Source organism: Marmota marmota, unplaced genomic scaffold (assembly GCF_001458135.2).
Source record: "Marmota marmota marmota unplaced genomic scaffold, marMar, whole genome shotgun sequence".
In the NCBI taxonomy this organism is placed as follows: Eukaryota; Metazoa; Chordata; class Mammalia; order Rodentia; family Sciuridae; genus Marmota; species Marmota marmota.
The window spans coordinates 52,715,385-52,730,454 of NW_026000108.1; positions in this window are offsets into that span (position 1 = coordinate 52,715,385).

Below are 15,070 nucleotides of genomic sequence, written 5' to 3' on the forward strand. Positions count from 1 at the left end.
GGTGCAATGTAATGCTTCTTTTATATTATAAGCTCTTCTTTTGTTTAATTTCTCATGCTTATATGTCTCAGGATAAACCAATCCAAAGTTAAAATATAACTCCTGCACTTCAAAGTACATTTGTACAGGCTGATCATGTGGATGATTGGAGAACAAACACAAGATAGAGTACCTAAAGGTTATAAAAGTTTGTATGCCCTAGAGGGTTCATCTGTCCTGTGGTGCCACTCTCTCTTTCTCTCTCTCCCTCTTTTCTTCCAGATGCTGACATAAGCTGAGTGGCTTTTCTTTGCTGAGCTCTTCTCTCACGATGTGCTTCTTCATCTTAGGCTCAGAGCAATGGAGTTAGCCATCAATGGTCTGAGACCTTTGAATCCTTAAGCCCCAAATAAACTTTTTCTCCTCTAAGTTGTTCTTAGGTATTTTGGTCACAGTGATGAAAAAGTTGACTAAAATAATCACTCCTCTCAATATTGTACAACCAAACCTCAACAGAAACATGGGTGGTGACAAGCTATGTTCAAACCACAAGACTCCCCTACTGAAAATATGATTTCAGTGATGCAGATACTTGAATAATGTCTACCTTACTGTTTTTAAGAGTTATTGTTAATATTTTAACAGTAGTGTAAAATATTATAATCTAATCTAATGTTAATGTTTTTTTTTTTTAATATGTTCTTGTAAGCAGAAAATACTTAGGGACTGAGGCAGGAGTTGTGGCTCACTTGTAGAACACTTCCCTGACATGTGTGAGGCACTAGGTTTGATCTTCAGCACCACATAAAAATAAATAAATAAAATAAAGTCATCATGTCCATATACAACTAAAAAATTTAATGAAATAAAATACCTAGGAATTTAACTCACCTTTAGATATTTACCATTGTTGTTTTACTAAGCAATGTGTCATTTTAGTTTAGTTATTATGTTTTACAATTTAAGAGTACTAAAAGGAAATTACAAATGAAACTTTATTCAATTTCTCTCATCTCTGTATTCCTGTATAGTTTATCTTAAAATTTGTTGAACTTTTCCAATCACCACTCCTTAAATCACTCCTTCAATAAGTTTAAGATTTTTACGATTATGGTGATATGCTTTAGAATTTCAATGAAACTGTTACAAGAGTCCTGGTTAGAATCTAGGAGTATACATGTATAGCTACATATTTAAATTATCCTATTTCTTAGGTTATTATTTCTATATGGCAACTTTTGCCCTGATATACAATTGATATTATGGTAGAATGTGCTATATGCAACTGGGTATGAGTGGTCTTTCTTCTCACCTTCCTGTGTCCCACAGGGAGCACTTATACCACAATCAAAGAGGTTCAGCTAGCATTTCTCCAGTGTAGATATGGTCAACCTTTTGATCAAATCATCTCACCTTTTAGAAAGCTCCTGGTAAAGGCATGTTTAGTCGGGATTCTTTGAAAATTGTTCTTATTTGAGATCATCAATACATACCAACTGCTAAATTATTATCTAAAATAACAGCAATCCCATATCATTCAATTTAATCTCTGTTGTGTTAGTCAACTTTGTATTGTTACTCTAATAAAATTCCTGAGATAATGAACTGATAAGGAAGTAAATATTATTTTGGCTCACAATTTTGGACGTTTTGCAGTCTGTTGGCACCATTGCTTTGGGCTGATTGAGGGGGTACATTACCGTAGGAGAGTATGGCATAGAAACGGGCTAGGAATTAAAAAAGAGACATAGAGGAAGAGAAGGGGCTTAGATCCCAGTATTCCTTTCAAGGGCATATGCCAAATGACCTGACTTTCTTCCACTGGGCCTGACAATCTACAAATTCTACCACCGCCCAGTGGTGCCTTGAGCCAGGGACCAATCCTTTGGGACACATTCAAGATTCAAACTATAAACACTTCTCCCCACAAAAGGAAGAAAAAAGACAAAAGTTTCACTACTTGTGTTTTCAAAACTATATACTTCCTATTCTTTTCTTCATTGCACTTTATATACATGATTTGTTCTTTTCTCACTGTATAATAATGAGCAACTTTTGAACATAAAATGTATATTTTCTAATATAGAGAGCTTATATTTAAAAAAAAAACATTTTAGAGAAAAGATAAACAAGCTAAAACTTTTATAAATATTGACCATGCAGACTGAATGTTGTCCAGAGCGTTCTTCAAAATTATAATTATTTTCTGTAGAGAGACCATTGTGTTATTTCTGTGACTCCCATGGGGTATCAAGGTACTCTGTGTGATTCCAGTAAACTATAGCACCATTAACTTATGTTCAATCTTTGTCTCACAGGTTTGTGGTCCAAAGCTGTCGATGATATTACACAAAAAAGTAAAGTAATACAACCTCAGTTGCAATTAACTAATTGCAAACATGGATTTATTCTCATTCTATGATATCCTTATGAAAATAGTACAAGCTCAATTTGTGAAAATTCAGAAAATTGTGGAAAAGTATAAAAAATGAAATAAGATTGATTTTGTACTTTTTCATCTAATCTATTATATTTCTTCTTTTCCTCAGTTTCCAGCTAAACTCATAGTGAGGCTGAATTAGGCAAACTATACCTTCTTGAATAAAATCTGTTGTAATGATGCATTATGCAGATAGGTTTTAAGTAATTCAGCAAGAAACGATAATCACATTATATCCAGTGTTCATTTTATAGATAACTACCAAAGATAGTATTCTGTACACCTTGATCTTTTTTTTTACTATATTATTATGAATATCTAATTAAACCAATGACTATATTAATTTTTAAGATTCTTGATGAATTTTGACAAATGTCTCTTCTTTAATATATTCTGAAGTTATCTATGAATCTAACAAAAAATAAGATATGTAGGGGAATAATTTCTTTTTACAAAATAGAAGAAAACCTCACAACTCTTGATGCCAATTCAAATATTTCTATGAATTAATAACAATGGCTGGTAATACTAATTATTGATATTGCTTTATTCTTGATCATATTCCTTCTCTTCATATTCTTCCTACTCTCTACCCACACCCCCCACCATACACACCCACAAACTGCCACTGCCACTTTCTCTTAAAGTGAACAACAAAATCCTTCAACAATAGAACTAGTAGCCGGGCTCATTGGCCCATGCCTGGAGGGTCTCAAGTTCAAAGCCAGCCTCAGTAACAGTGAGCCTAAGCAACTCAGTGAGAATTTGTCTCTAAATAAAATACAAAAAATAGGCCTGGGGATGTGGCTCAGTGGTTTAGTGCTCCTGATTTCAATCCCTGGTACCCTCCCCCCCAAAAAAAAGAATAGAATTAGATTATACAGAACTTGCACAAGTCTTAGTTCAGGTCTTGTACCTAGTAAAAGGTGATAATTGCTTATTAGTTCCATTCCAGATAGTATTGGGTTTATTCTTCAAACAATATCTCATTATTTATGTTGTTTTTATCAAGAATGGAGACAAAGATAATCTTCTGAAGATTAAATAATAATACACATAGAATACTTGTTTTCTACATATGTCTTAAAATGTGATATTGAATTAAAATACATTAGGATCTGTGTTCATTCATAAGGAATATCCTGCTTTTTATTGACAGAATTACTTCATAATTATAAACTAAGAGTAATTTTTCAGGTACAGGTGGTAGGAATTATTAGATATTTATTATATATGCAATGTACATTTTCTGAGAATTCATTTTGTTTTTGAGATTCATGTTCCTCAAGGAAGCTTTATAGCAATGGACTAGATACTTGGTGGAAGGTACTAAACAAATTCATTTTGATAAGATAAATAATATTTTTATGCTCAGAGACATAAAAGCCTGGAATCTGACATGAAAAATAGGTAAAATTCATGAATGAAAAGAAAATGAATGTTGAGTTTGGCTGCAATATTGTGGGGGAACAGATATTTAGTTAAAACATCTTCTATATAAGCTAGGAAAGCAGACATTTTCTGTCCCCATATATCTTATGTAATACTTGGAAAGATATGTAAAAAACCTTAATACTTACCACAGTATTTTGGCATTTCTATTTGTACATTTGACTGTGAACACATTTCTTTTTTTTTAAAACCAATCTATAGAGTATCTGTTCTCTAGCCCTGTATACAGGGTTTATCTATTGGAAAACCATTTCCTATTAAGTGAGGAGTTATATCTAATGTGGTTTGTGTAAATTAGGCACTTAGTAGTATTAGTAATAAGTAGCAATAATGACAATGCTTAGTGTTACTTCTGGACTGCTAAGTACCAGACATATTATATCAGCATTGTGTTCCTCCTTTATTATACCCATTTTGACACTCTTTTTATTACTTATTTACATGCTATCTTTCCAAGTATTATGTAAGATATATGGAGACAGAAAATGTCTGCTTTGTTCCTCTGCATATCCAGAACTGACCTGTGGTGCATACTCTTCACTTTATAAATATTCTTTGATTGAATGATTGATACTTATGTGTTGAATAAGGAAGAACTTAATTTAACTGACCCTATTCTCAAAGTATCTCAGGTATTTCTATTTATTCTGTGTGGTAATGACATCTGGGATTTCTGCTCTGCTGAGTGGCAAAGGTCTCTGTGGGTGCTGATGCCAGTGATTCCTCTTGGGCACCTGGTAGTGATGAGTGGGTGAGTAGTTGGGAGACCTACACTGACACTGAGGCCTGGAGTCCTGCAGGGGCATGGTGGCCATGATTTCCTGCACAGGAGCAGGAATATTACTCTCAGAGAAGCAATATTCTCCCTACGTGAGTCCCAGGTCACAGAGCAACACAAAATATTTCCTCCTCTGGCCCACCATCTTGGATCCACCTACCAAAATGAATTCTTCTGATGAAGATGGGCTATCTTTCCCTTTTTGTGTCTGTCTTGTTCAATTTCTTTTATCATTGTTTCTGAGTTTATAGCTTAGAATTCTATTACCTTTCATGTTAAATATATTCCTAGCTAGTTATTTTTTTCGTAACTATGGTAAATTTGATTGACTCTTGATTTTTCAGGTTGTTTTTTATTGGTGTTTAGTAATACTATTCAATTTCGTATATTGATCTTATATACAGAAAAATTATCAAGAATACTTCATCTGATCTATTTCATCCAAAAGGATTCTAGTGGAATGAGTAAGGCTTTCTCTATATAAGATTATATGGATTCAAAACACTGGTAGTTTGATTTTTAGTTTCCAATTTGGATGAACTTTATTACTTTCTGTGGTTAATTGTTTTGTGTTGGACTTCTAATAGTATATTAAGTAAGCATAGTGAAAGTGATCATGTTTCTCTGGCTCCCAAACTTAAAGGAAAATTTTTAACTTTATTCAATGTCATGCTATCTGTGTGTCTTCATATGTGGCTTTAATTGTGTTGTGGTGTGTTTCTTCTACTTGTAACTTGCTGACAGTTTTTTAAAAAATTTATTGAATTTTATTGAATACCTTCAACTTACATTTGGGATTGTTGTCATCTTTTACATGTTATTAGCCATTTTCACTTGTGTGAATTGCCTATGCATTTGTATACATGGTTGTTTATATTTTTGTTTGATGACTCTAATATTTCTCACTATTGGATGAAGACAAATCTTTTGTTCATACATATGTTGCATGCTAGCTGCATGAAATCTAATTCAGATCATGATTTTAGAATATTCTTAACAACTGACTATTAGCTGTATTTGTATTTAATATGAAAAAATGAGATGAGATGTTTGAAGAATTCTTTCAAAATTCTCTTCATAATTCTTCTAACTTTTAAACATAAGTTTTCCAAGAAGGTAAAAGACCTCTACAATGAATACTAGACAATACTGAGGAAAGAAATTGACCTCAAATGATGGAAAAGTTCCCCTTTTCATGGATAGGCAGAAATAGTATTGTTAAAATTGCCATATAACCAAAAGCAATACACAAATTCATTGCAGTCACCATGAAAATAACCATGGCATTTTTCACAGAAATAGAAACAAAAAAAACCACTAAAATTTATTTGGAAAAATAAAAGAATCAGAATAGACCAAGCATCTTAAACCCAGAAAGCAATGTTAGCCGCATCATCACAATGTCTGACTTCAAATTATACTACAGAAGAATAGCAACAAAAACTGCATAGTATCAGCATAAAATAGACACATATATTATTGGCAAAAAATAGAAGACACAGAAAACCCCACATATATACATTTGTCTGACCCATGCCAAAGGTGCCAAATACATATATTACAGAAATGATTGATTTCCATTTTTGTTTACAAATGATGATGAGGGACTGGTTATCCATTTGTAGAAGAATGAAAGTAGTCCCCTATCTCTCACCTTATACAAAAATCAACCCAAAATGGATCAAATACCTAGGAATTATACCAGAAACTATACAAGTCCTTTAAGAAAATGAAGGGTCAACACTCTAGCACATAGGCAAATGCAACAACTTTCTTAATAGAGCCTCTAAAGGTCAGGAAATAATGCCAAGAGTTAATACATGGGAACACACCATATTTATTACATTCTGCACACACAAACACACACACACAAAATTAGAATTGTGAAGCAGGAACCTACAGAATTTGTGAAAATCCTTGCTAGCTATATTCTGACAGAAGATTGATTTCTAGAATATTTAAATAAATAAATAAAAAATTTATGCCAAATAACCAAATAAATTATTAAAATGGGAAATAAATTGAACAGATAATTCTCCAAAGAAGAAATACAAATGGCTAATAAAAATATGAAATATGAAATATTTGGGAGACCACATCTTTAAACTTTATGGAAATTTAAAGCAAAACTACACTGAGATTTCATGTCATAATTGTAGAATAGTAGTTGCCAAGAATAAAAATAATAAATGCTAATGTGGGGAAAAATGAACAATTTTACACTCTTTGTGGTATTGTAAACTAGTACCACCAATACGGATATCCAATATGACAGTTCCTCAAAAAGCTAGGTACAGAACCATCATATGACCCAGGTATAACTTAACACTTCCCACTAATAAGTTAAAGTCATCTTATTACAGTGAAATTGCATATCTATGTTTATAGCAGCACAATTCACAATAGCCAAACTAAGGTGTCTGGCAAGGGATGAATGTATAAAGCAAACGTGATATATATATTTACATGAGTTTTATTCAGACACAAATAAAAATAAACTTATGTCATTTGCAAAAGAATGGGTGGAACTTAAGGCCATTATGCTAAACACAATAGGTCAAAATCACAAGATCAAGGATTTCCAGCTATAGGGGAAAAGGAAAGATGAAGGCAAATCTCATGAAAATCACTGGGTGATCAGGTGATGAACCGGACCAAAGTGTGGGAGATAGGGAGGGAGGGGAAAGTGCTGGGGAGTGTTATTGGCCAAATTATACTGTCATACTGTGTATTTGTGGGCATGTACAAATATGTCACACTAAATCCTATCATTTGTACATTTATACATTTATACATTTATAATCCACCAATAAAGAAGTAGGAAATACATAATAAATATGTTTTCATATTTAAATTGAGTTAAAACTTAAGACAGAGAATGTTTCTTGTCACGCTTGGATTGTGGTCTTCATACCAAAAAAGATAATTGACTGTTATTCTTTGGATGTGTCCTGCAAAGGCTCATGTGTGAGAAAATGTGTGATGGTTCAGAGGGGAAATGATTAGGCTGTGAATGCCTTAAGCCAATCAGTAAATTAATGACCTAATGGGATTAATTGAGAGGTAAATAGAAGCAGCTAGATGTGGCTGTAGGATGCAGGTCATTGGGACATGGCTTTGGTGTATGTATTTGTTTTCTGATAATCATGTGAGCTGCTTCTCTGTACCACACTCTCCTGTGATAATGTTCTGCCTCACTTCCAGCCTCCAGGAATGGAGTTAAACTACTATCAACTAAAACCTCTAAAACTGTGAGCCCTCAAATAAATTTTTCTTCTTCTACAATATTCTGGTTGATCTTTTATTCACAGTGGTGAAAAAGCTTACTAAATACTAACTATTCAAATTTGAACCATTTCAATCATGAACATTTTCTGTGATGTTGGATTACTTGAGGGTTGATTTACCAATTTTTTCAACAATTTATATAATTTTTGTATTGCTTTCAGTGTTGAAGATTATTATAATAGACAACATGCTGCATTCTGAAGAAAAAGTATGATGATTTTTTTTCAGTCATTCCAAATGATTTAGATCCCATACTAGTGTTATGGGTATGATGAGAAAATCAGCTACTGAAGAAAGAGAAAAATTAGACAAACTCTTCATAATTACAGGTTATAGAACAGTAACATAATTGCAAACTGTCTACAAAAACTCATTACATTTCACAACATAACTGTAACAAATATAGGTAACATTGTGTTTTGTTTTTTTTTTTTTTTTTGAGGATAGAGCAAAATTCAGCATTTTTTTCCTGTTCCTGTTCTATATTACCACAAATAAAATTGAGACCTAGTATCTACTTTTAAAGTATGATTATGAGAGTGGGCAATCAGGTGAATAAATTTGAAGGATTAAGAAGAAATAATAATAAACTAATGACACCAAATATTTTCTTCCATAGCTTAACTGTAGAAAGCAGATAGGAATCATTCTGTTTCTAATGCCAGAGACATTCTACTTCGAAGTGACTTAGCTGGAAGAAGGCGAACATCTTTCCAGATGCTCAGGAGAGAAGTGATGCTGAGGCTGGATTTATACTAAAAGACAGCAGCAATTTGGCCTCTCAGAACCAAAGGGAACTTTTAGACTTTTTACATGATTGTAATTATTGAGTGTTTTCTCCAAGAAAATTAAATGTACACAATTCTCCAAAATCAAGTTAAAGGAGGCTGAGAATTTGAGAAATCATATTGATATTATGAGGAATTCTATAATCTCAAGAGGAAAAAATGCTTAAAAATGAATAAATAATCTAAATTTCCAGTTTTCAATAAAGAGAAATGGGCAACAAGTACATGCAAAGATCCTGCCCATCACTTCTCCTGAAGAAAATGCAAATGAAAACAACCACCAAAAACAATCAAATAAACATAACAAGGGCTATACTCAAAAACACAAAAAATGGAAAACATGGGCAAGGGTGCAGAGTAAGAGGCACTCTTACAGACCTCTACCAGAATGTAAATTAGAACAACTACCCTGGAAAAGAAGTTTCTTGAGAAACTAAAAATACATCACCCCTGGAGCTCAACTTTTAAACTAAGAAATAAAAAGAATTAAAGAAAAAGACATCAGTATTATATCAAAATGATTCCTGTACCCCCATGTTATTGCAGCTCTCCCAACATCAGCCAGGATATGAAATCAAGTAACATATTCGTTTTTAGATAACATAAGTGAAATATATATGCAGTGAATTATTATTCAGCCATAAAAATGGAATGAAATCCTATGTTTGCAGGAGTGAGAACGGAACTGGTGAACATCATAATATAAACTGGTAAACATCATAATATAAATAATATAAACTAGACCACAAGAGAGAGTACTGTGTGTCTCCTTTATGTGTAAAATTAACAAAAGTTTATAATTTTTAAAATTTAGCTTTTTCTGCAAGATTTATTCCCCTTCCATTATTTACATTGTGTCATGTTTTCATTCTCACTGCATTATTAATGTATTTATAAATCTGTTTTTTGTTTGTTTGTTTGTTTTGTTTTGTGATTTTTACTCTGGTTTGTTTTCTTCTTTCTGGCTGGAGCTTGGTCTCATTCCCAGCAAAGTGAGGGCATTGGATTTAGACCTTGCTGTGAAACTGCACACAGCCATATCAAGAAAACGTTACCTTATTCCAGTCCTGCTGGAATACCCTAGTCCTGCTGTAACACTGACAGGTAATTTCACTTATGGAACAGGGGACATAAAATGCCTCTAGTTCATGACCCAGACCCAAGTACCTGAGATTAAGGAGGGCTCAACATTGTACCTCAGACATTGCCACTATAGCAACTCAGAAGGAAATAAAAGAAGAAATAGGCTTCAATACAAGGGTAGTGGGTGCCTTCATAGCCTCACTTCCTTCAATAGATCAATAACCCCCCCCAAAAAACAAATAACAATCTTCAGAATTAATTCACATTATTGACCAATTGAACTTCATATACAGCTATAGAGTTTCCATCTACTAGCTATAGAATAAACATTCTTTGTTACAGATTATGAATGTTTCCCTAAACTGTTTGAATTAAGGTCATAAAGAATGCAAATTCTTCTACCACAATGCTTGCAACTCTTTGTTGTGTACTTGTGGCAGTTATGAGTTTAACATTTGCAGTTTCAATGACATGTTAGCAGACCCAAAGGTCAGTCACATACATAAAATTGTCTTTTTGCTGAGGTACAAAATGTGAGATACAAATGTTGTAAGAATGGTTTAACTAGTTACACAGCCTAACCCGGGTCCCAGCAGTTATCTCAATGCTAACTTTTTTGTTATTGTTGTTCTCTACTAATTATACCTGGCCTGTGGTCTGAAAAAAGAAAGAATGCAAATTATTCAATGAATTGTTCAATAATTTGAAACTTTTTTCTGATTTCTCAGACCTTAGTGGAATCAAAGTAAAAATCAAGAGCAAGGAAAAATGAAAAAAAAAAGAGAAAATACATGGAGATTGCACAACACAGTATTGTATAACTGTGGATCATTAAGAAATCAAGGGGATATTTTAAAAATTATCAATTTAAATGGAAAGAGAAACACAATGTAACAGAAAATGTTAAAAAAAAAAAAGAGGAAAAGCTATTTTAATCAAGATATGAAAGCCTAGGTTAGTTCTGAAAAAACCTAGTTAGATGTATTTTAAGATCTTAGAAATATGAAAACAAGCCATACAAGTACAGTGGAAAAAATGAATAAAAAAGATGAGAGACGAATTATCTGATAAGGAGATCAAAGAAAGAGAAAGACTCACATGAATAAAATCAGATGCTAAAGGGTAGATATTGTACCCCAAACCACTGAAAATCAGATGATCATTAGGGAATAATTTGAAAAACTATATCCCAATCAATTATAAATTGTAAAATAAATGGACATATTGAAACACATATGACCTAGCATTCTTGAGACAAAGCCTTACAAATCCTGTGCAGTCAACAGTGAGCAGTGAGACTAAAGTAGCCACCATTGTTGCCAACAAAGAAATCCCTAAAAATATACAGATTTGTTACTAATGTTTCCAGATTTGAAAATGTCATTCCACATAATAAATAGGGAAGGAACCCTTCCAAACTCATTCTGCAAGTTCTGTATTTTGGTGCTATCAAAATTGATAATGATACAGAGAAAATTATAAACCAAAATCTTCCCTGAATATAGATGTAAGATCCTCAATAAAATATTCACCAATACAATTCTCTAATAACATAGTAAAATATCATGTATCATGATCAAGTTGGCTTCATTTCATATCAAGGAATGAAAGAATGCTTCAATAAATGCAAGTCAAAAAAAAGTAACACAGCACATGAGTACAACCAAGGACAAAAATCAAATGATCATCTTAATACAAAAAAAAAAAAAAAACTTCATAGTTTGATATCTCTTCCTAAAACAATCATGTAGGAAGTTGGTATAGGATGCTTATATCTCAACAAATTACAAGCTAGGTGTGTTAAATCCACAGCCAACAAGATACTGAGTCAGGAAAAACTGAAAGTATTTTCTATAAATTAGGAACACACCATGGCTGTCTACTGTCAAGATTCTTATTCAGAATAGTACTTTAATATTGGGGCATGTCACTCAGGCTAAGCGGGAGAGGGTATACAAATAGGAAAGGTACAAGTTTAATTATTTCTCCTTAACATCATTTGATTCTATACTTAGAAGACACTTCTCATTTCAATAAGACTCTTAGAAATAAGAAACTTAAAAGTGTATGTGGATATAAAATGAACATACAAAACTAGTAGATTTTAAATACACATGTGTTGAACTTATTGAGAAAGAAATCAGAGAGTCATATTCACAAGAAATTCAAAATAAAATGAATCTGGGAATTAACCTAACAAAATCTGTGAAAGGCCTCTGAAATAAAAGTTGTAAAACAAAGAAACAGAGAAATTGAAGAAGTTGGCAGAGATTGGAAAGACTGCCCATGTTCCTTAACTGGGAGAACTAATATTGGTAAAATGGCCATATAACCAAAAGACACCCAAAGATTCAAAGAAATCTCCATCAACATGCCAATGATATTCTTCACAGAAGAAAATAAGGCATATGAAAGACTGTATGGCCAAAGAAATCCTGAGACAAAGAGCCAAAGCTGAATTTATCAAAAATGTACTAGAGAGCCATATTAACAAAATAGCTTAATATTGGTATAATTATAATTGGTATAATTATATTCAATGGAATATAATTGTAAAAGCTGAAATAAACTTGCACATCTAAAATCAACAGATTCCTGGCAAAGGTTCCAAAAATATACATTGGAATAAAGACAGATTCAAAAATTGGGAAACTGGGAAAACTGAATATCTACTTGTAGATTAATTTTGATATGAAATTTTGGTGCTATCAAAATTGATAATGATACAGAGAAAATTATAAACCAAAATCTTCCCTGAATATAGATGTAAGATCCTCAATAAAATATTCACCAATACAATTAATTGTAGATTTCCTTCTCTCACCCTATAGAAAATGATCAAAAAGTTGATCAAATTATTTAATGTTAGACATGAAAATTTGGAGCTTAGAGGAAAACATTGTGGAAACATTTCATAATATAGGAATACAGGCAACAATTTTCTGAATAGAACTACAAAGCTTGGGAAGTGAATGTAAGAAATGGTAAATTGGATTACATAAAATCTCAAAGCTTCTGCACAACAACTGAAGCAATTGAGAGCAATGGAGCAACCTGTAAATAGTACAAAATCTTTTTTAGCTTTCATCTGATGAAGAATTAATATACATAATATATAAACAAGTCAAAAAATGTTCAACAAAAGAACAGGTCATAGAAACAACAAATGTACAAAAGATCTGAACAGATACTTCTAAAAAGAAGTTCAAATCACCAACAAATGGCCCGAACATATTTTGCCATAAGGACATGCAAATCAATAGTACATTGAGATTCTCCATCTCCCTGTCAGAATGGCAGCTATCAAGACAACAAGAACAACAAAATAACAAAAGCCGAAAAGAGTGTGAAGAAGAAAAATCCCTCATGTTCTGTTGGTGGAATGAAATGTTCAACAGCCTCTATGGAAAACTGGATGGAGTTTCATTCAAAAATTATAACTAGAACTGTCATATTCTCCAGGTATTCCACTTCTAGGCATGCGTCCAAAAGATTTGAAGTCAGTATACAAAAGAGATTCCCGAATGACTGTTGTTATTATAGTACTATGCACAATAGCGAAGCTATGGAATCAGCATATATTCCCATTCACATATGAATAACTAAGGTTAAATATATATATGTATTTACATATATATTTATATACATGTATAATATGTATATAATAATATATCAGATATTATAATAATATAATATATTATATATTTATATATAATATATAAATACATATATTTTTATATATTTATATGTACACATATATATACACACATATATATGTATATATTTTGGATAAATGGTTGCAAATATTTTCTCTAATTCCATATGTTTTATCTTAACTCTCCGGATTCTTTCCTTTTCTGATGTAATTTTCAATTTTCTCTTTTAATTTTGGGTTAGAGTCAATAACCATTTGCCCAAACCAAAGTTTTGAAAAATTTTTTCCAGTAGTTTTATTCTTGAGATGCTTACATTTATATTTTTATTGTTTTTTGAATTGATTAACTATTTGGTGAAGGGAAGAGGTAGAGTTTTACTCTTCAACATAGGGAAATTCAATTTTTCTGTCACTATTGAAGGAACTGTTCATTCTTTAACATATCTTCTTGGTCCTGTGTAAGAAAAATAAAAGGAGACAGAAACAAAGTGTAGAGGGAAAAGCAAAAGCTGCTCAACTGAGCTGCTAGCTTTATTTATATCAGTAGGTTACTTTAGATCATAGGCATCGTAAGTACATATTGTTCATTGTATTACTAGGCAGGTTACACACTTAGCAACATTATGCAATTTATTCCTCAGTTACATATTTAGTTGCAATGTTCAATGTTAGGAGCTTTGTAGAGCTCTTCAAATTTCATTGTATATATGTGGACAGGGTTAGGCTCAGTGAAACATTGTGGTTTTCTAACAAGAGAGTTCCTTTATTCCCCGGAGCTGTGTGCCTGAGATCAAGGTCAAGGCTGATAAAAATTTTCCCAGCAGCCAGGAATTCTGGGTCTTTGCACAGAAACTTCCTAGTCACCAAGCATGCCTGCTGCAGTCCAGCTGGGCAAAATAACCGGGAGGTGACAAGTAACTTGTGAAGGTTGAAGCGGGAACTGCTTTATTGCAGGGAAACTCAGTGGGAATTGAGTGGGCACTCAAGGTAGCCAGAGCCGCTTTATTTCGGAACAGCAGAGTTATATATATACCTAACTGATTACACACAGTTTGACTCAATTAGCATCATCTAGAAACAGCAGTCAGCCAATAAGGAATTCCTACCATCTTAATGGATCTGTGGCATTGCCTCACAAACCACTCCTCCTGGCAAACTGCCAGTCGCCATCTTGACTTGATTCGTGGCCCTCAACACATGCCATATTCATAAAGCTATCAAGACCCCAATCCCAAACACAGAACCCCTATAGTCCCTAATTGAAAGTCAGTTGAGTTTAAATTGGTGGATTGATTTCTTGGTTCTTTATTTTGTTACATTGGTGCATGTATCAGATTTTATGCTAATCCTTTGCTGTTTCAGTTTTATAACTTTGTAATATACTTAGAGACAAAGTATTATAATATCTCTCACTGTGTTGTTTTTGTTCAGAAGTACTCTCTCCTTGTGACTTTCATGGCTCTTGGTAGGTTTTATTATGTTTATATTTTATAAAATATTTCTGTAAAGTTTTCTAAATATTTTGTTAAAATTTGCTTTATGATTACAGATGAGAGAGAGAGAGAGAGAGAGAGAGAGAGAGAGAGAGAATTTTTTTAATATTTATT